This window comes from Myxine glutinosa, chromosome 9 (genome assembly GCF_964187855.1).
Source record: "Myxine glutinosa chromosome 9, kmMyxGlut1.1, whole genome shotgun sequence".
Taxonomy (NCBI): Eukaryota; Metazoa; Chordata; class Myxini; order Myxiniformes; family Myxinidae; genus Myxine; species Myxine glutinosa.
Window position 1 is genome coordinate 75,741,220 of NC_136269.1, and position 22,643 is coordinate 75,763,862.

The 22,643-nt window shown below is 42.3% G+C and overlaps 2 non-coding genes across 2 annotated transcripts; both read right to left on the reverse strand.

The window, feature by feature from the left end:
* Positions 1 to 309: 309 nt before the first annotated feature.
* Positions 310 to 382, reverse strand: TRNAR-GCG (transfer RNA arginine (anticodon GCG)). The gene has a single exon. It is a non-coding gene; the product is annotated as a tRNA-Arg (tRNA).
* A 7,445-nt stretch (positions 383 to 7,827) lies between these two features.
* On the reverse strand, positions 7,828 to 7,900 carry TRNAR-GCG (transfer RNA arginine (anticodon GCG)). Its single transcript has one exon. It is a non-coding gene; the product is annotated as a tRNA-Arg (tRNA).
* Positions 7,901 to 22,643: the final 14,743 nt, after the last annotated feature.

Consider the following 22,643-nt stretch of genomic DNA (forward strand, 5'->3'; position numbering starts at 1 on the left):
GCAGGTTCGTGAAAGACTTGAGCCCAGCTTGACCCTCGTTCCGATGGCGGTGATACCTTGGGTTTCTCTGTTCCTCAAGGAAGTAGAACTAAAAAAGCAGGTTTGGAACGGGAAGATGACGTAATCTGTTGCCAAATCCTTGACGCGAGGGTCGCGACTGTATTTTAAAGAGGTGACCAAGGTTACTCAATCGTCACCAAGGGGTGGACTACCACTCCAATGAATTCGACTTCAGGAAAATATGTTGAAGAAGCAAAGCGACCACGCGACTTCATTAAATATTGCTAAAAGTGAAGTCAAAATCAGTTTTGAGCCAGGTAGGAGTCGAACCTACAATCTTCTGATTCGCAGTCAGACGCGTTATCCATTGCGCCACTGGCCCATGTGACTACTGGCTATCACTCCTACTGATATGTTTTAGTGCTGCAATAATGAGTGATCAACGTAAGGGGTCTCCGGTTGTCGCAGACGTGCACGTTCCTGAGCCACGCGCACAAAGGCCTCTGACAAGTACTCGGAATTGCAGCTGAACACAAATGAATGCACCAACTTTTCTGAACCCTGCTGGACTTCACATGACCTCTTTCTGAACCCTGCTGAACTTCACATGACCTCTATCTGAACCCTGCTGGACTTCACACGACCTCTATCTGAACCATGCTGGACTTCACATGACATATATCTGAACCCTGCTGGACCTACTGCGACCTCTTTCTGTACCCTGCTGGACCTCCTATGACCTCTTTCTGTACCCCGCTGGACCTCCTATGACCTCTTTCTGAACCCTGCTGAACCTCCTCTGACCTCTTTCTGAACCCTGATTGATCTCCTACGACATCTTTCTGAACCCTGCTGGACTTCACATGACCTCTATCTGAACCCTGCTGGACTTCACATGACCTCTATCTGAACCCTGCTGGACTTCACATGACCTCTTTCTGAACCCTGCTGGACCTACTGCGACCTCTTTCTGTACCCTGCGGGACCTCCTATGACCTCTTTCTGAACCCTGCTGAACCTCCTCTGACCTCTTTCTGAACCCTGCTTGACCTCCTACGACATCTTTCTGAACCTTGCTGGACTTCACATGACCGTGCATTTTCACTGACGGTCTGCCAGTCTTCGTTAGTCGACGTTGCAGATCCCAGTGTACTTCAGGAAGCATGGGCGAGCTTTCGCAGGCAGCCGGAACAAATGACAAATTCCTCCTCCAACCATATTTGAACGTTGGGCCTGGCCAGCAGGTTCGTGAAAGACTTGAGCCCAGCTTGACCCTCGTTCCGATGGCGGTGATACCTTGGGTTTCTCTATTCCTCAAGGAAGTAGAACTAAAAAAGCAGGTTTGGAACTGGAAGATGACGTAATCTGTTGCCAAACCCTTGACGCGAGGGTCGCGACTGTATTTTAAAGAGGTGACCAAGGTTACTCAATCGTCACCAAGGGGTGGACGACCACTCCAATGAATTCGACTTCAGGAAAACATGTTTAAGAAGCAAAGCGACAATGCGACTTCGTTAAATATTGCTAAAAGTGAAGTCAAAATCAGTTTTGAGCCAGGTAGGAGTCGAACCTACAATCTTCTGATTCGTAGTCAGACGCGATATCCATTGCGCCACTGTCCCATGTGACTACTAGCTACCACTCCTACTGATATGTTTTAGTGCTGCAATAATGAGTGATCAACGTGAGGGGTCTCCGGTTGTCGCAGACGTGCACGTTCCTGAGCCATGCGCACAAAGGCCTCTGACAAGTACTCGGAATTGCAGCTGAACACAAATGAATGCACCAACTTTTCTGAACCCTGCTGGACTTCACATGACATATATCTGAACCCTGCTGGACTTCACATGACTCCTTTCTGAACCCTGCTGGACTTCACATGACCTCTATCTGAACCCTGCTGGACTTCACATGACCTCTTTCTGAACCCTGCTGGACCTACTGCGACCTCTTTCTGTACCCTGCTGGACCTCCTATGACCTCTTTCTGAACCCTGCTGAACCTCCTCTGACCTCTTTCTGAACCCTGATTGACCTCCTACGACATCTTTCTGAACCCTGCTGGACTTCACATGACCTCTTTCTGAACCCTGCTGAACTTCACATGACCTCTATCTGAACCCTGCTGGACTTCACACGACCTCTATCTGAACCCTGCTGGACCTACTGCGACCTCTTTCTGTACCCTGCTGGACCTCCTATGACCTCTTTCTGAACCCTGCTGAACTTCACATGACCTCTATCTGAACCCTGCTGGACTTAACACGACCTCTATCTGAACCATGCTGGACTTCACATGACCTCTTTCTGAACCCTGCTGGACCTACTGCGACCTCTTTCTGAACCCTGCTGGACTTCACATGACCGTGCCTTTTCACTGACGGTCTGCCAGTCTTCGTTGGTCGACGTTGCAGATCCCAGTGTACTTCAGGAAGCATGGGCGAGCTTTCGCAGGCAGCCGGAACAAATGACAAATTCCTCCTCCAACCATATTTGAAAGTTGGGCCTGGCCAGCAGGTTCGTGAAAGACTTGAGCCCAGCTTGACCCTCGTTCCGATGGCGGTGATACCTTGGGTTTCTCTGTTCCTCAAGGAAGTAGACCTAAAAAAGCAGGTTTGGAACGGGAAGATGACGTAATCTGTTGCCAAATCCTTGACGCGAGGGTCGCGACTGTATTTTAAAGAGGTGACCAAGGTTACCCAATCGTCACCAAGGGGTGGACTACCACTCCAATGAATTCGACTTCAGGAAAATATGTTGAAGAAGCAAAGCGACCACGCGACTTCATTAAATATTGCTAAAGGTGAAGTCAAAATCAGTTTTGAGCCAGGTAGGAGTCGAACCTACAATCTTCTGATTCGTAGTCAGACGCGTTATCCATTGCGCCACTGGCCCAGGTGACTACTAGCTATCACTCCTACTGATATGTTTTAGTGCTGCAATAATGAGTGATCAACGTAAGGGGTCTCCGGTTGTCGCAGACGTGCACGATCCTGAGCCATGCGCACAAAGGCCTCTGACAAGTACTCGGAATTGCAGCTGAACACAAATGAATGCACCAACTTTTCTGAACCCTGCTGGACTTCACATGACATATATCTGAACCCTGCTGGACTTCACATGACTCCTTTCTGAACCCTGCTGGACTTCACATGACCTCTATCTGAACCCTGCTGGACTTCACATGACCTCTTTCTGAACCCTGCTGGACCTACTGCGACCTCTTTCTGTACCCTGCTGGACCTCCTATGACCTCTTTCTGAACCCTGCTGAACCTCCTCTGACCTCTTTCTGAACCCTGATTGACCTCCTACGACATCTTTCTGAACCCTGCTGGACTTCACATGACCTCTTTCTGAACCCTGCTGAACTTCACATGACCTCTATCTGAACCCTGCTGGACTTCACACGACCTCTATCTGAACCCTGCTGGACCTACTGCGACCTCTTTCTGTACCCTGCTGGACCTCCTATGACCTCTTTCTGAACCCTGCTGAACTTCACATGACCTCTATCTGAACCCTGCTTGACCTCCTACGACATCTTTCTGAACCCTGCTGGACTTCACATGACCGTGCCTTTTCACTGACGGTCTGCCAGTCTTCGTTGGTCGACGTTGCAGATCCCAGTGTACTTCAGGAAGCATGGGCGAGCTTTCGCAGGCAGCCGGAACAAATGACAAATTCCTCCTCCAACCATATTTGAACGTTGGGCCTGGCCAGCAGGTTCGTGAAAGACTTGAGCCCAGCTTGACCCTCGTTCCGATGGCGGTGATACCTTGGGTTTCTCTGTTCCTCAAGGAAGTAGAACTAAAAAAGCAGGTTTGGAACGGGAAGATGACGTAATCTGTTGCCAAATCCTTGACGCGAGGGTCGCGACTGTATTTTAAAGAGGTGACCAAGGTTACTCAATCGTCACCAAGGGGTGGACTACCACTCCAATGAATTCGACTTCAGGAAAATATGTTGAAGAAGCAAAGCGACCACGCGACTTCATTAAATATTGCTAAAAGTGAAGTCAAAATCAGTTTTGAGCCAGGAAGGAGTCGAACCTACAATCTTCTGATTCGTAGTCAGACGCGTTATCCATTGCGCCACTGGCCCATGTGACTACTAGCTATCACTCCTACTGATATGTTTTAGTGCTGCAATAATGAGTGATCAACGTAAGGGGTCTGCGGTTGTCGCAGACGTGCACGTTCCTGAGCCACGCGCACAAAGGCCTCTGACAAGTACTCGGAATTGCATCTGAACACAAATGAATGCACCAACTTTTCTGAACCCTGCTGGACTTCACATGACCTCTTTCTGAACCCTGCTGAACTTCACATGACCTCTATCTGAACCCTGCTGGACTTCACACGACCTCTATCTGAACCATGCTGGACTTCACATGACATATATCTGAACCCTGCTGGACCTACTGCGACCTCTTTCTGTACCCTGCTGGACCTCCTATGACCTCTTTCTGTACCCTGCTGGACCTCCTATGACCTCTTTCTGAACCCTGCTGAACCTCCTCTGACCTCTTTCTGAACCCTGATTGACCTCCTACGACATCTTTCTGAACCCTGCTGGACTTCACATGACCTCTATCTGAACCCTGCTGGACTTCACATGACCTCTTTCTGTACCCTGCTGGACCTCCTATGACCTCTTTCTGTACCCTGCTGGACCTCCTATGACCTCTTTCTGAAACCTGCTGAACCTCCTCTGACCTCTTTCTGAACCCTGATTGACCTCCTACGACATCTTTCTGAACCCTGCTGGACTTCACATGACCGTGCCTTTTTACTGACGGTCTGCCAGTCTTCGTTGGTCGACGTTGCAGATCCCAGTGTACTTCAGGAAGCATGGGCGTGCTTTCGCAGGCAGCCGGAACAAATGACAAATTCCTCCTCCAACCATATTTGAACGTTGGGCCTGGCCAGCAGGTTCGTGAAAGACTTGAGCCCAGCTTGACCCTCGTTCCGATGGCGGTGATACCTTGGGTTTCTCTGTTCCTCAAGGAAGTAGAACTAAAAAAGCAGGTTTGGAACGGGAAGATGACGTAATCTGTTGCCAAATCCTTGACGCGAGGGTCGCGACTGTATTCTAAAGAGGTGACCAAGGTTACTCAATTGTCACCAAGGGGTGGACTACCACTCCAATGAATTCGACTTCAGGAAAATATGTTGAAGAAGCAAAGCGACCACGCGACTTTATTAAATATTGCTAAAAGTGAAGTCAAAATCAGTTTTGAGCCAGGTAGGAGTCGAACCTACAATCTTCTGATTCGTAGTCAGACGCGTTATCCATTGCGCCACTGGCCCATGTGACTGCTAGCTATCACTCCTACTGATATGTTTTAGTGCTGCAATAATGAGTGATCAACGTAAGGGGTGTCCGGTTGTCGCAGACGTGCACGTTCCTGAGCCACGCGCACAAAGGCCTCTGACAAGTACTCGGAAATGCAGCTGAACACAAATGAATGCACCAACTTTTCTGAACCCTGCTGGACTTCACATGACCTCTTTCTGAACCCTGCTGGACTTCACATGACCTCTATCTGAACCCTGCTGGACTTCACATGACCTCTTTCTGAACCCTGCTGGACCTACTGCGACCTCTTTCTGTACCCTGCTGGACCTCCTATGACCTCTTTCTGAACCCTGCTGAACCTCCTCTGACCTCTTTCTGAACCCTGCTTGACATCCTACGACATCTTTCTGAACCCTGCTGGACTTCACATGACCGTGCCTTTTCACTGACGGTCTGCCAGTCTTCGTTGGTCGACGTTGCAGATCCCAGTGTACTTCAGGAAGCATGGGCGAGCTTTCGCAGGCAGCCGGAACAAATGACAAATTCCTCCTCCAACCATATTTGAACGTTGGGCCTGGCCAGCAGGTTCGTGAAAGACTTGAGCCCAGCTTGACCCTCGTTCCGATGGCGGTGATACCTTGGGTTTCTCTGTTCCTCAAGGAAGTAGAACTAAAAAGGCAGGTTTGGAACGGGAAGATGACGTAATCTGTTGCCAAATCCTTGACGCGAGGGTCGCGACTGTATTTTAAAGAGGTGACCAAGGTTACTCAATCGTCACCAAGGGGTGGACTACCACTCCAATGAATTCGACTTCAGGAAAATATGTTGAAGAAGCAAAGCGACCACGCGACTTCATTAAATATTGCTAAAAGTGAAGTCAAAATCAGTTTTGAGCCAGGTACGAGTCGAACCTACAATCTTCTGATTCGTAGTCAGACACGTTAATCCAGACACGTTATCCATTGCGCCACTGGCCCATGTGACTACTAGCTATCACTCCTACTGATATGTTTTAGTGCTGCAATAATGAGTGATCAACGTAAGGGGTCTCCGGTTGTCGCAGACGTGCACGTTCCTGAGCCACGCGCACAAAGGCCTCTGACAAGTACTCGGAATTGCAGCTGAACACAAATGAATGCACCAACTTTTCTGAACCCTGCTGGACTTCACATGACCTCTTTCTGAACCATGCTGAACTTCACATGACCTCTATCTGAACCCTGCTGGACTTCACACGACCTCTATCTGAACCATGCTGGACTTCACATGACATATATCTGAACCCTGCTGGACCTACTGCGACCTTTTTCTGTACCCTGCTGGACCTCCTATGACCTATTTCTGAACCCTGCTGAACCTCCTCTGACCTCTTTCTGAACCCTGATTGACCTCCTACGACATCTTTCTGAACCCTGCTGGACTTCACATGACCTCTATCTGAACCCTGCTGGACTTCACATGACCTCTTTCTGAACCCTGCTGGACCTACTGCGACCTCTTTCTGTACCCTGCTGGACCTCCTATGACCTCTTTCTGTACCCTGCTGGACCTCCTATGACCTCTTTCTGAACCCTGCTGAACCTCCTCTGATCTCTTTCTGAACCCTGATTGACCTCCTACGACATCTTTCTGAACCCTGCTGGACTTCACACGACCTCTATCTGAACCATGCTGGACTTCACATGACATATATCTGAAGCCTGCTGGACCTACTGCGACCTCTTTCTGTACCCTGCTGGACCTCCTATGACCTCTTTCTGAACCCTGCTGAACCTCCTCGGACCTCTTTCTGAACCCTGATTGACCTCCTACGACATCTTTCTGAATCCTGCTGGACTTCACATGACCTCTATCTGAACCATGCTGGACTTCACATGACCTCTATCTGAACCCTGCTGGACTTCACATGACCTCTTTCTGAACCCTGCTGGACCTACTGCGACCTCTTTCTGTACCCTGCTGGACCTCCTATGACCTCTTTCTGAACCCTGCTGAACCTCCTCTGACCTCTTTCTGAACCCTGCTTGACCTCCTACGACATCTTTCTGAACCCTGCTGGACTTCACATGACCGTGCCTTTTCACTGACGGTCTGCCAGTCTTCGTTGGTCGACGTTGCAGATCCCAGTGTACTTCAGGAAGCATGGGCGAGCTTTCGCAGGCAGCCGGAACAAATGACAAATTCCTCCTCCAACCATATTTGAACGTTGGGCCTGGCCAGCAGGTTCGTGAAAGACTTGAGCCCAGCTTGACCCTCGTTCCGATGGCGGTGATACCTTGGGTTTCTTTGTTCCTCAAGGAAGTAGAACTAAAAAAGCAGGTTTGGAACGGGAAGATGACGTAATCTGTTGCCAAATCCTTGACGCGAGGGTCGCGACTGTATTTTAAAGAGGTGACCAAGGTTACTCAATCGTCACCAAGGGGTGGACTACCACTCCAATGAATTCGACTTCAGGAAAATATGTTGAAGAAGCAAAGCGACCACGCGACTTCATTAAATATTGCTAAAAGTGAAGTCAAAATCAGTTTTGAGCCAGGTAGGAGTTGAACCTACAATCTTCTGATTCGCAGTCAGACGCGTTATCCATTGCGCCACTGGCCCATGCGACTAATGGCTATCACTCCTACTGATATGTTTTAGTGCTGCAATAATGAGTGATCAACGTAAGGGGTCTCCGGTTGTCGCAGACGTGCACGTTCCTGAGCCACGCGCACAAAGGCCTCTGACAAGTACTCGGAATTGCAGCTGAACACAAATGAATGCACCAACTTTTCTGAACCCTGCTGGACTTCACATGACCTCTTTCTGAACCCTGCTGAACTTCACATGACCTCTATCTGAACCCTGCTGGACTTCACACGACCTCTATGTGAACCATGCTGGACTTCACATGACATATATCTGAACCCTGCTGGACCTACTGCGACCTCTTTCTGTACCCTGCTGGACCTCCTATGACCTCTTTCTGTACCCCGCTGGACCTCCTATGACCTCTTTCTGAACCCTGCTGAACCTCCTCTGACCTCTTTCTGAACCCTGATTGATCTCCTACGACATCTTTCTGAACCCTGCTGGACTTCACATGACCTCTATCTGAACCCTGCTGGACTTCACATGACCTCTATCTGAACCCTGCTGGACTTCACATGACCTCTTTCTGAACCCTGCTGGACCTACTGCGACCTCTTTCTGTACCCTGCTGGACCTCCTATGACCTCTTTCTGAACCCTGCTGAACCTCCTCTGACCTCTTTCTGAACCCTGCTTGACCTCCTACGACATCTTTCTGAACCTTGCTGGACTTCACATGACCGTGCATTTTCACTGACGGTCTGCCAGTCTTCGTTAGTCGACGTTGCAGATCCCAGTGTACTTCAGGAAGCATGGGCGAGCTTTCGCAGGCAGCCGGAACAAATGACAAATTCCTCCTCCAACCATATTTGAACGTTGGGCCTGGCCAGCAGGTTCGTGAAAGACTTGAGCCCAGCTTGACCCTCGTTCCGATGGCGGTGATACCTTGGGTTTCTCTATTCCTCAAGGAAGTAGAACTAAAAAAGCAGGTTTGGAACGGGAAGATGACGTAATCTGTTGCCAAATCCTTGACGCGAGGGTCGCGACTGTATTTTAAAGAGGTGACCAAGGTTACTCAATCGTCACCAAGGGGTGGACGACCACTCCAATGAATTCGACTTCAGGAAAACATGTTTAAGAAGCAAAGCGACAATGCGACTTCGTTAAATATTGCTAAAAGTGAAGTCAAAATCAGTTTTGAGCCAGGTAGGAGTCGAACCTACAATCTTCTGATTCGTAGTCAGACGCGATATCCATTGCGCCACTGTCCCATGTGACTACTAGCTACCACTCCTACTGATATGTTTTAGTGCTGCAATAATGAGTGATCAACGTGAGGGGTCTCCGGTTGTCGCAGACGTGCACGTTCCTGAGCCATGCGCACAAAGGCCTCTGACAAGTACTCGGAATTGCAGCTGAACACAAATGAATGCACCAACTTTTCTGAACCCTGCTGGACTTCACATGACATATATCTGAACCCTGCTGGACTTCACATGACTCCTTTCTGAACCCTGCTGGACTTCACATGACCTCTATCTGAACCCTGCTGGACTTCACATGACCTCTTTCTGAACCCTGCTGGACCTACTGTGACCTCTTTCTGTACCCTGCTGGACCTCCTATGACCTCTTTCTGAACCCTGCTGAACCTCCTCTGACCTCTTTCTGAACCCTGATTGACCTCCTACGACATCTTTCTGAACCCTGCTGGACTTCACATGACCTCTTTCTGAACCCTGCTGAACTTCACATGACCTCTATCTGAACCCTGCTGGACTTCACACGACCTCTATCTGAACCCTGCTGGACCTACTGCGACCTCTTTCTGTACCCTGCTGGACCTCCTATGACCTCTTTCTGAACCCTGCTGAACTTCACATGACCTCTATCTGAACCCTGCTGGACTTAACACGACCTCTATCTGAACCATGCTGGACTTCACATGACCTCTTTCTGAACCCTGCTGGACCTACTGCGACCTCTTTCTGAACCCTGCTGGACTTCACATGACCGTGCCTTTTCACTGACGGTCTGCCAGTCTTCGTTGGTCGACGTTGCAGATCCCAGTGTACTTCAGGAAGCATGGGCAAGCTTTCGCAGGCAGCCGGAACAAATGACAAATTCCTCCTCCAACCATATTTGAAAGTTAGGCCTGGCCAGCAGGTTCGTGAAAGACTTGAGCCCAGCTTGACCCTCGTTCCGATGGCGGTGATACCTTGGGTTTCTCTGTTCCTCAAGGAAGTAGACCTAAAAAAGCAGGTTTGGAACGGGAAGATGACGTAATCTGTTGCCAAATCCTTGACGCGAGGGTCGCGACTGTATTTTAAAGAGGTGACCAAGGTTACTCAATCGTCACCAAGGGGTGGACTACCACTCCAATGAATTCGACTTCAGGAAAATATGTTGAAGAAGCAAAGCGACCACGCGACTTCATTAAATATTGCTAAAGGTGAAGTCAAAATCAGTTTTGAGCCAGGTAGGAGTCGAACCTACAATCTTCTGATTCGTAGTCAGATGCGTTATCCATTGCGCCACTGGCCCAGGTGACTACTAGCTATCACTCCTACTGATATGTTTTAGTGCTGCAATAATGAGTGATCAACGTAAGGGGTCTCCGGTTGTCGCAGACATGCACGTTCCTGAGCCACGCGCACAAAGGCCTCTGAAAAGTACTCGGAATTGCAGCTGAACACAAATGAATGCACCAACTTTTCTGAACCCTGCTGGACTTCACATGACATATATCTGAACCCTGCTGGACTTCACATGACTCCTTTCTGAACCCTGCTGGACTTCACATGACCTCTATCTGAACCCTGCTGGACTTCACATGACCTCTTTCTGAACCCTGCTGGACCTACTGCGACCTCTTTCTGTACCCTGCTGGACCTCCTATGACCTCTTTCTGAACCCTGCTGAACCTCCGCTGACCTCTTTCTGAACCCGGATTGACCTCCTACGACATCTTTCTGAACCCTGCTGGACTTCACATGACCTCTATCTGAACCCTGCTGGACTTCACATGACCTCTATCTGAACCCTGCTGGACTTCACATGACCTCTTTCTGAACCCTGCTGGACCTTGTGGAAGAATTTTGTGTATGACTCACAGGACTCCAATGACCGCACACAGGTTTACAAAATGTCTGGTTTATTAACTGTATTTATTTCATTTCCAATTACCAAAATGATACCGCATAATATAATGGATCAGGTTAACTCTTTTCGCTGGTCCTTCTCGTTCATCCGACACTCCCGTTCGGTCAGCGCTTCACGTAGCAAGTCCTGTCGACTCCACGTTTGCTCTAGTTTATATCCACAAACTGGACTTAATCCTCTGTCCGCTGAAACGTTAATCCTTCTTCCGCTGATGCCCCGAGGTCATGTATTGCACCAAGTCCTGGCATCAACTCGCTCCCCTCCTGCTGTGATTTCCATTTACACAGTAGGAGGGTGCTCTAGCCTGGGGCCTTGACCAGGTGTTTCAAGGGATTATCATGTTCATGCACATTCTGCTTCGTTACCAGATTTAATCAATGAGTTACCAGGGCCAATCAATACGTTACACTGAGTTACACTTCCACAATTCCCTCATCTTTTTGTTTTTGTTTATATTAACCATTAATCTAAACATCAATATAAGTAAACAATCAATCACTACTAGTAAACATCATTACAAGTATAAGTAAATAATCAATCACTTTGGTAATCAAATTCCCTTAGGCATACACCGTCATCCTGCAAGAATCACAAAACATTTCGTTGGTCATTGACTCCTTCCATATCGTTCAATCTATTGCATTTGCATCACAAATATATTTTCAAAACAATACTTCACCATCACCAAGATACAACAATTTCACTTCATTTTCAAGTTTTGTAAAGCATCTGCACCATCTGGCAAAAAACGTTTGCCTCCACACAAATGTTGACTTTGTTTGAAAGGAAGGGCTGATCACTTGTGTTTGAATCCAGGTATGAAACATTTTCTCCTAATGTCTTCATAGCTCCTGCACTACTTCGTGTAGGATTTCGCTGTTGTGGTAACACTGCAGAGTCATAGACTGACCCTTCTCTCCATGTAGCATTCTTGCCACTTTTTTGCTGTGAACCATAATGATTCCTTGAACAAGGCCTTCACCCAGTTGTAGTCGACTTGCCTCCTCCCTCATTGTGAGTGGGCAGCAAGTATTGGTGTGACGTTGATTGGCCAGCAAGATGTGGAACAGGGATGCCGGATGCATCCACACTGATGTTGGGACCATGGTGTTCAGGTCATTCATGGTCCTTACCAGGAGCAACCAGCAGAATCGTGCACAGCTGTTGTGACAAGGGCACAGCCGTTTTTTTGCAGCTCCATGCTGGTTCCCCGGACGTTGGTGAAGTAATAACATATGTCCCCGCATTTCACAGAGGTTGCAGGTAAAATGTCGTTGTTCTGCAACTTCTGATGTGGTGAATGTTCGAAGTCTTCGAACAAGAGTAAGTGATCGCCTTTCTTTCATATGTTGCAGTGTGATCCAGGCAAATGGTCACATAAATTTCCTTGGTGAAGGTAAGCATTCATCTCCAAGTTACACGGGAGAATGTCTTCATCATTCTTTGAGAAAGAGGGTGTATGCCACGATTAACTTCATTTTTTTAGCCACAAATTTTCTTTCTCGAACTTCTTCCCAATTCCGTTAGCAATCCCTCCAAAATGTGATCTCGTCTTATCCTTATGCTCAGTCATATCTGAATCTGCTTTCCGCACACACTGAATCAGATAGGGTACATCTTACCATGAAATCAGCATAATCATGTATATCTTCCGACAGTTTCACATTCAACAATTTGTTGTTTTTCCTTAACACAAAAAGTTATATTCATTTATATGCGTCACACAAATAATATTCAATCAGGTATGTATTTTATTACTAAACTAAGAATAGCATTGTATATGATTACAATCACAAACGGGAATACCTAATTCCCAACAACAATTTTCCCAAACCAACAAATTAAGCATAATGTATTATTACCATAATTCCTCTCCACTTTTTCTTTTCCCTCTTTTTTCCTAACAGTGTGTCACTCGTGGTGATATGAGTTCATTGATATTGTAATTGACACAACTCATAACATTGTCGTTATGCCATTATCTTAATTCTACTGTTTATGTCGCCATAAAAGTCTTCCTTTTCTGGTTCCACATTTCTTTCCTCATTTGTCACTTCATGCGTTATCATCGTGTTGTTGGTTACCTTATTCAAACACACCGTCACTAAGGCTTTCAAGCAAGCCACCACTAAAACAATTGCCAATATAACTACTAAACCAACAAACAAGTCTGCTACTCCTTGTATATATTCATACCTATGACATAGTTATATGTCGATGACATTTAACATTATATACCAAACTAACAAGCTTCCTAAAAGGTAAATAAAGAAAATCCCTTAATATGTAACATAATCAGATTATTTGTCTTACCCTGATCCCCCTATCTCCCGGGGTTGAACTCAATCCCCTGATTGGTGTTTAGTTGTGATACATTTATTTTATTTTATTTTATTATTTTTTTTTCACTCATGCTGTATTAATATCAGCAGGTAATTGTATGTCATGTAGGCAAATAAATGTCACTATTCCAAGTAGGAATATCGCATGTTGAAAATGTAATGTTTATCAATGCAAGGGGTGTTAAAATGTAATTCAAATGACTGTAAATCACGACTATCATTTTTCTACCACTGAATGTTCTGCTGGGCTGCTAGGTGCAGCCTCATTTTCTGTGGGATCGTCCACCTTAGCCCCATGTGCTTGCTTGCAATGAGAGGCATGAATCCAACTTTCTATTTTGGGTCCATATTTGTTTCTATTCTTATCAATCTCCTATGGTTTATCAATTCGTTCCAAGATACCGCAACCAAAGGTTTTAACCAAAGCTCTACCAAACTATTTCCAATTTGAACAAAAAATGCTAGTGAAACAATGATTTGAAGGATTAACTTCAAGGGGTCAATAAATTTATTCTATAACCAGATCTAATTTTCCCATCCAATAGTTTGCCTTGCCACATGTCATATTATAACACCTTAATAAACCTTCGAAAAAATGTTTCCCATCTCAACAAATTTCCTTTTTTACAAATAGCCATGTGTAACTTACGTATTTAACTACAATTTCCTCTCAATTTGTTTGGCCTAACTGGCCGCAAAAGTGGCTGCCAGCATGCAGTACCGTTTTTTATCTACCAAAGAAGTGTTCCACACAAGACCTCTACCAAAATGTTGTTTGTAAAAACAAATCTGGGATTTCTGATTACATGGATGCACACTCTCAGGACATTTTCAGGCTGCTGTTAACAATCCACTACGATGACTTAATTCCTTTACCCACAATCAAATAATTAGTACAAATTGAGGATATTATCCCTATCACATTCTTTTATAGATTCATTATGTTGGATCTAATTTTTTTCCAATAATTTTCCACTGCTGTAAGGCGGAACAATAGCTCTCATAAGTCTTAGTAATATCGTACTTAATTTGCCCAGCAGAGAATAATTTATTTACTATCCTTTCTCATCTGTTAACCAGTGACTTTGTTTAAACTCCAGAACTGAAAACCCACAATAGTTCAAACCAGCAAAATTTTCTTTACTATTTTCCCATATCATCTATGCCTAAAACACATCCATACATACAGCACAATTTATATGCTGATAAAATTCAAGTTTATATATATAAAATCCATGAGCAGAGTATTCTGGGAAGTCAGTGTAAGACCTCTCCCAAATTTGGATGATTTTGTACTTCCTCATTTCCTTTTATGAAGCTCATATCCATAAATAGATGTTATTCTCATATACATTCTATCAAAAATGGAATCCCAAAATTACTCACAATTTTACTATTAATTAATGGCTGCTCATAACCCAGCACATCAAATTTTTATATTCCATTTCCCTTGACAAAAGAGATAATGTTCATAATCAAATTATATTTCTATTTTATTTTACGGATTCTCTGGATATTCAATCCCATCCACATATCCCAATCCCATCCACATATAACTATCCATTTCCAGACAGGCACACTGTCGGTGTCAACAATCTTGTAAGATTGATACACAAAAACACACACACACATGCATTATGCATATTTGTTTGCGTTGGAACCATTATTTACAGATCAGATGGGTGTCAATTTTATTTCAATTTCATAAAATTTGTCAATCAAATTCAAAATGCTTATAGACAAATAAACCAAAAGTCCATTCTTAGAAAACCCTTATGATGTCACATTGAAATTACCCTTTCTGCCTTCACAAAAATCTATCCAAATTTTGACTACACACCCATTTGCATGTCAGTCGACCATTGACCTATCAATCGTGCGGAACAATAGTCCGAAATTCCCACCTGATCATCATGTGACTCTTGTTACTTGGTTTGCCAAAAATTGCAACGCAATTGTTCCAAACTTTGTAAATTTAAAATTGCTGTGCCCAAAATAGAAGATCCAATTTTGGCATTTGATCAATTAATTATTAATTTGTTAACAAGCAAAAAGAAAAAATGAATCATTCTTGCTCTGAAAACTTTTCAGACACAAGAATCATCGACAGTTATTCATGTTTGTCCAGTAATCGAATCTGTTGAGGCCAATCATCATTTGGGATTTGCAGCAATGAAGGCCTAATCATTGTCTGAGGTACCGGTAAGCACTGGTACCCTTGATCTTGGTTTGCCCCATGACCTTGTCTTCCTGTTGACATACGGACATCTTCTTCTCCAATGTCCCATCTTTCCACACTCGAAACACCGGTTTCTGTCGTTGTCTGATCTGTGCACCTGTGCACTTGTATTGCTGGGCTGCATCTCTACATCCCTGAGTTGCCACTGCAATCTCTCGTTATCTCCTGAAACACGAAAAAATTCTCTGTACCGTCCTTTTTGGGGAGACAACTGGAAATCAGATGGGACAACTGTGACTTTCATTCCTAATTTCGAGGGCAGTTGTGCATTTGTCTCCTCCACTGTATCCTGTATCCTTTTTATTTTAAGTTCTAGTTCCGTTATCCGTTCTTGCTGTTCCCGTTGTCTGGATTCACCATCCCAAAGATGGAATGCAAGCCAGTCTACCGTTAGATTCTGTCTCTTCCTGGCTTTCAATCTTTGTTCCAATCTTTCCAATCGACTTCGCTCAAATGTACCATCTCTTGGAAACTCCTCATCATGTCCCTTTGTCCACAAATACCAATTCTCGACCTGCCTTATAGCTTCTGCACCATAACGGTCGTACATATGATGTGTACAAGTACCTTTTTGTGGAATCTCTGGTTGTCCTTGTGTATTCTTGCAGGCTCCATTTCCCATACTGCCTTTTATCAAAGTAGCGTTGGATGTGTTGTAGTTTGTTCCTCTAAAGCTTCACTCGTACCTCCAGGAAGGGTCTCTCCACCTGTTCGCACGGTGATTTCCAGAGAATCTCCCTCAGCCGTGGCTTTTGCACAATCCAATCTCACAGATCAGTATTTGCAGATGAGCCGGAGGGTCAGTATGAAATGGGTGAATCCTCAGGTGTCCGCTCTGTTGACGGGGAAATCACACAATGGTAACCGCACATATATATCTGTATATAAACTCACCACCTTGCTCAATATTCCCAGGTTGTCTCCACATTGTTAATATCACGCAAAGATATCAAAGCTTCTTTCTTGAGACCGCATTTTCATCAATCAAACAATCAATATATTCAATTCAATTTATTCAGTTAAATTTATTCTATTAAATTCAATCAATTAGATTCAATCTCAATTAATTCATCAATATTCATCAATAAATTAAATTAATCATTCTGGATGACTCCTTGCATAAGCCCTTTCCCCAATGATGTCAGGACAGGTCCATCCATTGACCGTCACCTCTGGTTCGTACCTCATGTTAATTGATGAATCACCGTCCTGTCCTAGGGTCATATCTGACATATTTCCCCATTTTGCCTGGTCTCCACAAATTTTCTTTGCAACCACTAAAGGCAACTCATCCTTCATTCGTGAGACAGCCAAAATGGATGGCAGATATTAAAGTTCATTGGGAAAAATATCTCATCATTTTTTTTTTTAATAGTATCCAAAATCTCTTGGCAATATAAATTTCGTAAAACTCCTGAAATAAGACTGTAAAATTCCTTCAATCATGCTAAATTTTGAAACTCCATCGCTTGTACCACCCAATTTATCCCATAGGGCTTGAAAGTTCTTTCCCAAGTTCATGCAATCATTCTGCATTTGAACCCTATGATATCATTCATAATAATCATCATGATTTTATAGTCATGGTCCTATCATAATCATCTATTTAAAACGAACATTTCCTTTATCACCACAGCTATGTGGTATAATCAACAATAGAATAAAACTGTACATAGCAACAGGCTACCTCATGGCCACTTAGTATACCTATTGACAATAAGTCATAACAATATCGAATAATCACTGAACAATTCAAAAATCGCTTCCCCTGCTCCAGCCGCAGCATCCGTGATATTTGTTTGCTCATTCACTATTCCTGATTCGTCATCAAGGATCTCCATCATCACACAGCGTACTTAATTCCGCATTCTAATGAGAATTCAACAGGATTTTACGACTCAAAGGAAAAGAACGAGCAGACCTTTTGCAGGATGATCGTTACAAAAATCGTTACATATATTAAAGTATTTATGATGTCGACAAATCATATCTTAATTCTTACAAGATTTTGGTTCTTTGAATAAATCACAGCACCGGGAGAACCAGCTCCAAAAATGGATCTTTGTGTTTATTCAGCACCCTAGTAATTGGTTCTTTGTGTACTAATTACACAGCACCCAGGCCCCGCTCATATGGATCTTTGTGCAGCGCTACACAGCACCTGAGCAAAAGGGGTTTCATCTACATTTTCCCTATCTGGTGTACCATCCGTGATATTTGTCTGCTCATTCACTATTCCTGATTCGTCATCAAGGATCTCCATCATCACACAGCGTACTTAATTCCGCTTTTTAATGAGAGTTCAACAGGAATTTACGACTCAAAGGAAAAGAACGAGCAGACCTTTTGCAGGACGATAACTGGAATTAGTCGTGAAAATATATCCAAATACACAAAAATACACACCCACACAAATAAACAACATTTATTCCGTTTAACAGAACAAACATTTCCTCTATCATGACATGCATGTCTTCAAAATTATATGCCCAAGAGAAAAAGTAAAATTAATTAAAACTGCGGGCAGTGATAATCCGGGGACCATACCGCTCCATCCTGATTGGACGGGTGCGTGCTAGAGTCGTTAATAACGACAGTCCAGATCCGATTGTTCAAAATTTTAACTCAATCGATCGAAAAATGAACGCAGGGATGCATTTTAAAGGTGCAGTGGCACTAACTGAGTTGCCACGACTATGGCCACGAAATTGCCAATATGGCCATCACAAAATATTTTCCTTAATCAATTGGCTCATAGCATAACCAATCTGTAAGTATTTCATCCGAAGATGTATTTCTGAGGACTTTTGATTAAATAAGTCATTTATAAATCAACGAGTTAATTTATTAAATGATTAATCAATAAATTAATATTTTCCTTGACAGCCACATCCCTTGGTCAGTGTTATGTCCAAATATCAGCTTCCTTACTCAAAAGGTGCCTGAGTTAATGTAATGTAATTACTGTAATAAGATTACTGCAATTACTGTAATGATTACTGTAATTACTGTAATTACCGGAACTGTAATTACTGTAATTACCTCAGGTAATTACTGTAATGTAATTACTGTAATTTAATAAGCAATGTAATTAATTAAATAAGTACTTCATTAATCGCTAATAATGAAATAATTTCTGAATTCTTATCCGATTCACTTAACATTTTGAGTGTCCCCAAAACGTTGGAGCAAAACGTTGCAACAACGAAAGTGAAACGTTGTAGCGACGTTGTGGAAACGTCAGCAAAACCCAACAAACAAGAACAGTACACATTTCCTGTAATTATCTCCCATAATCACAACAAGAACAGTACACATTTCCTGTAATTATTTCTCATACTCACCAAGAACAGTACACATTTCCTGTAATTATCTCTCATACTCACAACAAGAACAGTACACATTTCCTGTAATTATTTCTCATAATCACAACAAGAACAGTACACATTTCCTGTAATTATCTCTCATACTCACAACAAGAACAGTACACATTTCCTGTAATTATTTCTCATACTCACCAAACAAGAACAGTACACATTTCCTGTAATTATCTCTCATAATCACAACAAGAACAGTACACATTTCCTGTAATTATCTCTCATACTCACAACAAGAACAGTACACATTTCCTGTAATTATCTCTCATAATCACAACAAGAACAGTACACATTTCCTGTAATTATTTCTCATAATCACAACAAGAACAGTACACATTTCATGTAATTATCTCTCATACTCACAACAAGAACAGTACACATTTCCTGTAATTATCTCTCATACTCACAACAAGAACAGTACACATTTCCTGTAATTATCTCTCATAATCACAACAAGAACAGTACACATTTCCTGTAATTATCTCTCATACTCACAACAAGAACAGTACACATTTCCTGTAATTATCTCTCATACTCACAACAAGAACAGTACACATTTCCTGTAATTATTTCTCATAATCACAACAAGAACAGTACACATTTCCTGTAATTATTTCTCATAATCACAACAAGAACAGTACACATTTCCTGTAATTATTTCTCATAATCACAACAAGGACAGTACACATTTCCTGTAATTATTTCTCATAATCACAACAAGAACAGTACACATTTCCTGTAATTATCTCTCATACTCACAACAAGAACAGTACACATTTCCTGTAATTATCTCTCATACTCACAACAAGAACAGTACACATTTCCTGTAATTATCTCTCATAATCACAACAAGAACAGTACACATTTCCTGTAATTATCTCTCATACTCACAACAAGAACAGTACACATTTCCTGTAATTATCTCTCATACTCACAACAAGAACAGTACACATTTCCTGTAATTATTTCTCATAATCACAACAAGAACAGTACACATTTCCTGTAATTATCTCTCATACTCACAACAAGAACAGTACACATTTCCTGTAATTATTTCTCATACTCACCAAACAAGAACAGTACACATTTCCTGTAATTATCTCTCATAATCACAACAAGAACAGTACACATTTCCTGTAATTATTTCTCATAATCACAACAAGAACAGTACACATTTCCTGTAATTATCTCTCATACTCACAACAAGAACAGTACACATTTCCTGTAATTATTTCTCATACTCACCAAACAAGAACAGTACACATTTCCTGTAATTATCTCTCATAATCACAACAAGAACAGTACACATTTCCTGTAATTATCTCTCATACTCACAACAAGAACAGTACACATTTCCTGTAATTATCTCTCATAATCACAACAAGAACAGTACACATTTCCTGTAATTATTTCTCATAATCACAACAAGAACAGTACACATTTCCTGTAATTATCTCTCATACTCACAACAAGAACAGTACACATTTCCTGTAATTATCTCTCATACTCACAACAAGAACAGTACACATTTCCTGTAATTATCTCTCATAATCACAACAAGAACAGTACACATTTCCTTTAATTATCTCTCATACTCACAACAAGAACAGTACACATTTCCTGTAATTATCTCTCATACTCACAACAAGAACAGTACACATTTCCTGTAATTATTTCTCATAATCACAACAAGAACAGTACACATTTCCTGTAATTATTTCTCATAATCACAACAAGAACAGTACACATTTCCTGTAATTATTTCTCATAATCACAACAAGAACAGTACACATTTCCTGTAATTATTTCTCATAATCACAACAAGAACAGTACACATTTCCTGTAATTATCTCTCATACTCACAACAAGAACAGTACACATTTCCTGTAATTATTTCTCATAATCACAACAAGAACAGTACACATTTCCTGTAATTATTTCTCATAATCACAACAAGAACAGTACACATTTCCTGTAATTATCTCTCATACTCACAACAAGAACAGTACACATTTCCTGTAATTATTTCTCATAATCACAACAAGAACAGTACACATTTCCTGTAATTATTTCTCATAATCACAACAAGAACAGTACACATTTCCTGTAATTATTTCTCATAATCACAACAAGAACAGTACACATTTCCTGTAATTATTTCTCATAATCACAACAAGAACAGTACACATTTCCTGTAATTATCTCTCATACTCACAACAAGAACAGTACACATTTCCTGTAATTATTTCTCATAATCACAACAAGAACAGTACACATTTCCTGTAATTATTTCTCATAATCACAACAAGAACAGTACACATTTCCTGTAATTATCTCTCATACTCACAACAAGAACAGTACACATTTCCTGTAATTATCTCTCATACTCACAACAAGAACAGTACACATTTCCTGTAATTATCTCTCATAATCACAACAAGAACAGTACACATTTCCTGTAATTATCTCTCATACTCACAACAAGAACAGTACACATTTCCTGTAATTATCTCTCATACTCACAACAAGAACAGTACACATTTCCTGTAATTATCTCTCATAATCACAACAAGAACAGTACACATTTCCTGTAATTATTTCTCATAATCACAACAAGAACAGTACACATTTCCTGTAATTATCTCTCATACTCACAACAAGAACAGTACACATTTCCTGTAATTATTTCTCATACTCACCAAGAACAGTACACATTTCCTGTAATTATCTCTCATACTCACAACAAGAACAGTACACATTTTCTGTAATTATCTCTCATAATCACAACAAGAACAGTACACATTTCCTGTAATTATCTCTCATACTCACAACAAGAACAGTACACATTTCCTGTAATTATCTCTCATACTCACAACAAGAACAGTACACATTTCCTGTAATTATTTCTCATAATCACAACAAGAACAGTACACATTTCCTGTAATTATTTCTCATAATCACAACAAGAACAGTACACATTTCCTGTAATTATTTCTCATAATCACAACAAGAACAGTACACATTTCCTGTAATTATTTCTCATAATCACAACAAGAACAGTACACATTTCCTGTAATTATCTCTCATACTCACAACAAGAACAGTACACATTTCCTGTAATTATCTCTCATACTCACAACAAGAACAGTACACATTTCCTGTAATTATTTCTCATAATCACAACAAGAACAGTACACATTTCCTGTAATTATTTCTCATAATCACAACAAGAACAGTACACATTTCCTGTAATTATCTCTCAAAACCCAACAAACAAGAACAGTACACATTTCCTGTAATTATCTCCCATAATCACAACAAGAACAGTACACATTTCCTGTAATTATCTCTCATACTCACAACAAGAACAGTACACATTTCCTGTAATTATTTCTCATACTCACCAAACAAGAACAGTACACATTTCCTGTAATTATCTCTCATACTCACAACAAGAACAGTACACATTTCCTGTAATTATTTCTCATAATCACAACAAGAACAGTACACATTTCCTGTAATTATTTCTCATAATCACAACAAGAACAGTACACATTTCCTGTAATTATCTCTCATACTCACAACAAGAACAGTACACATTTCCTGTAATTATCTCTCATACTCACAACAAGAACAGTACACATTTCCTGTAATT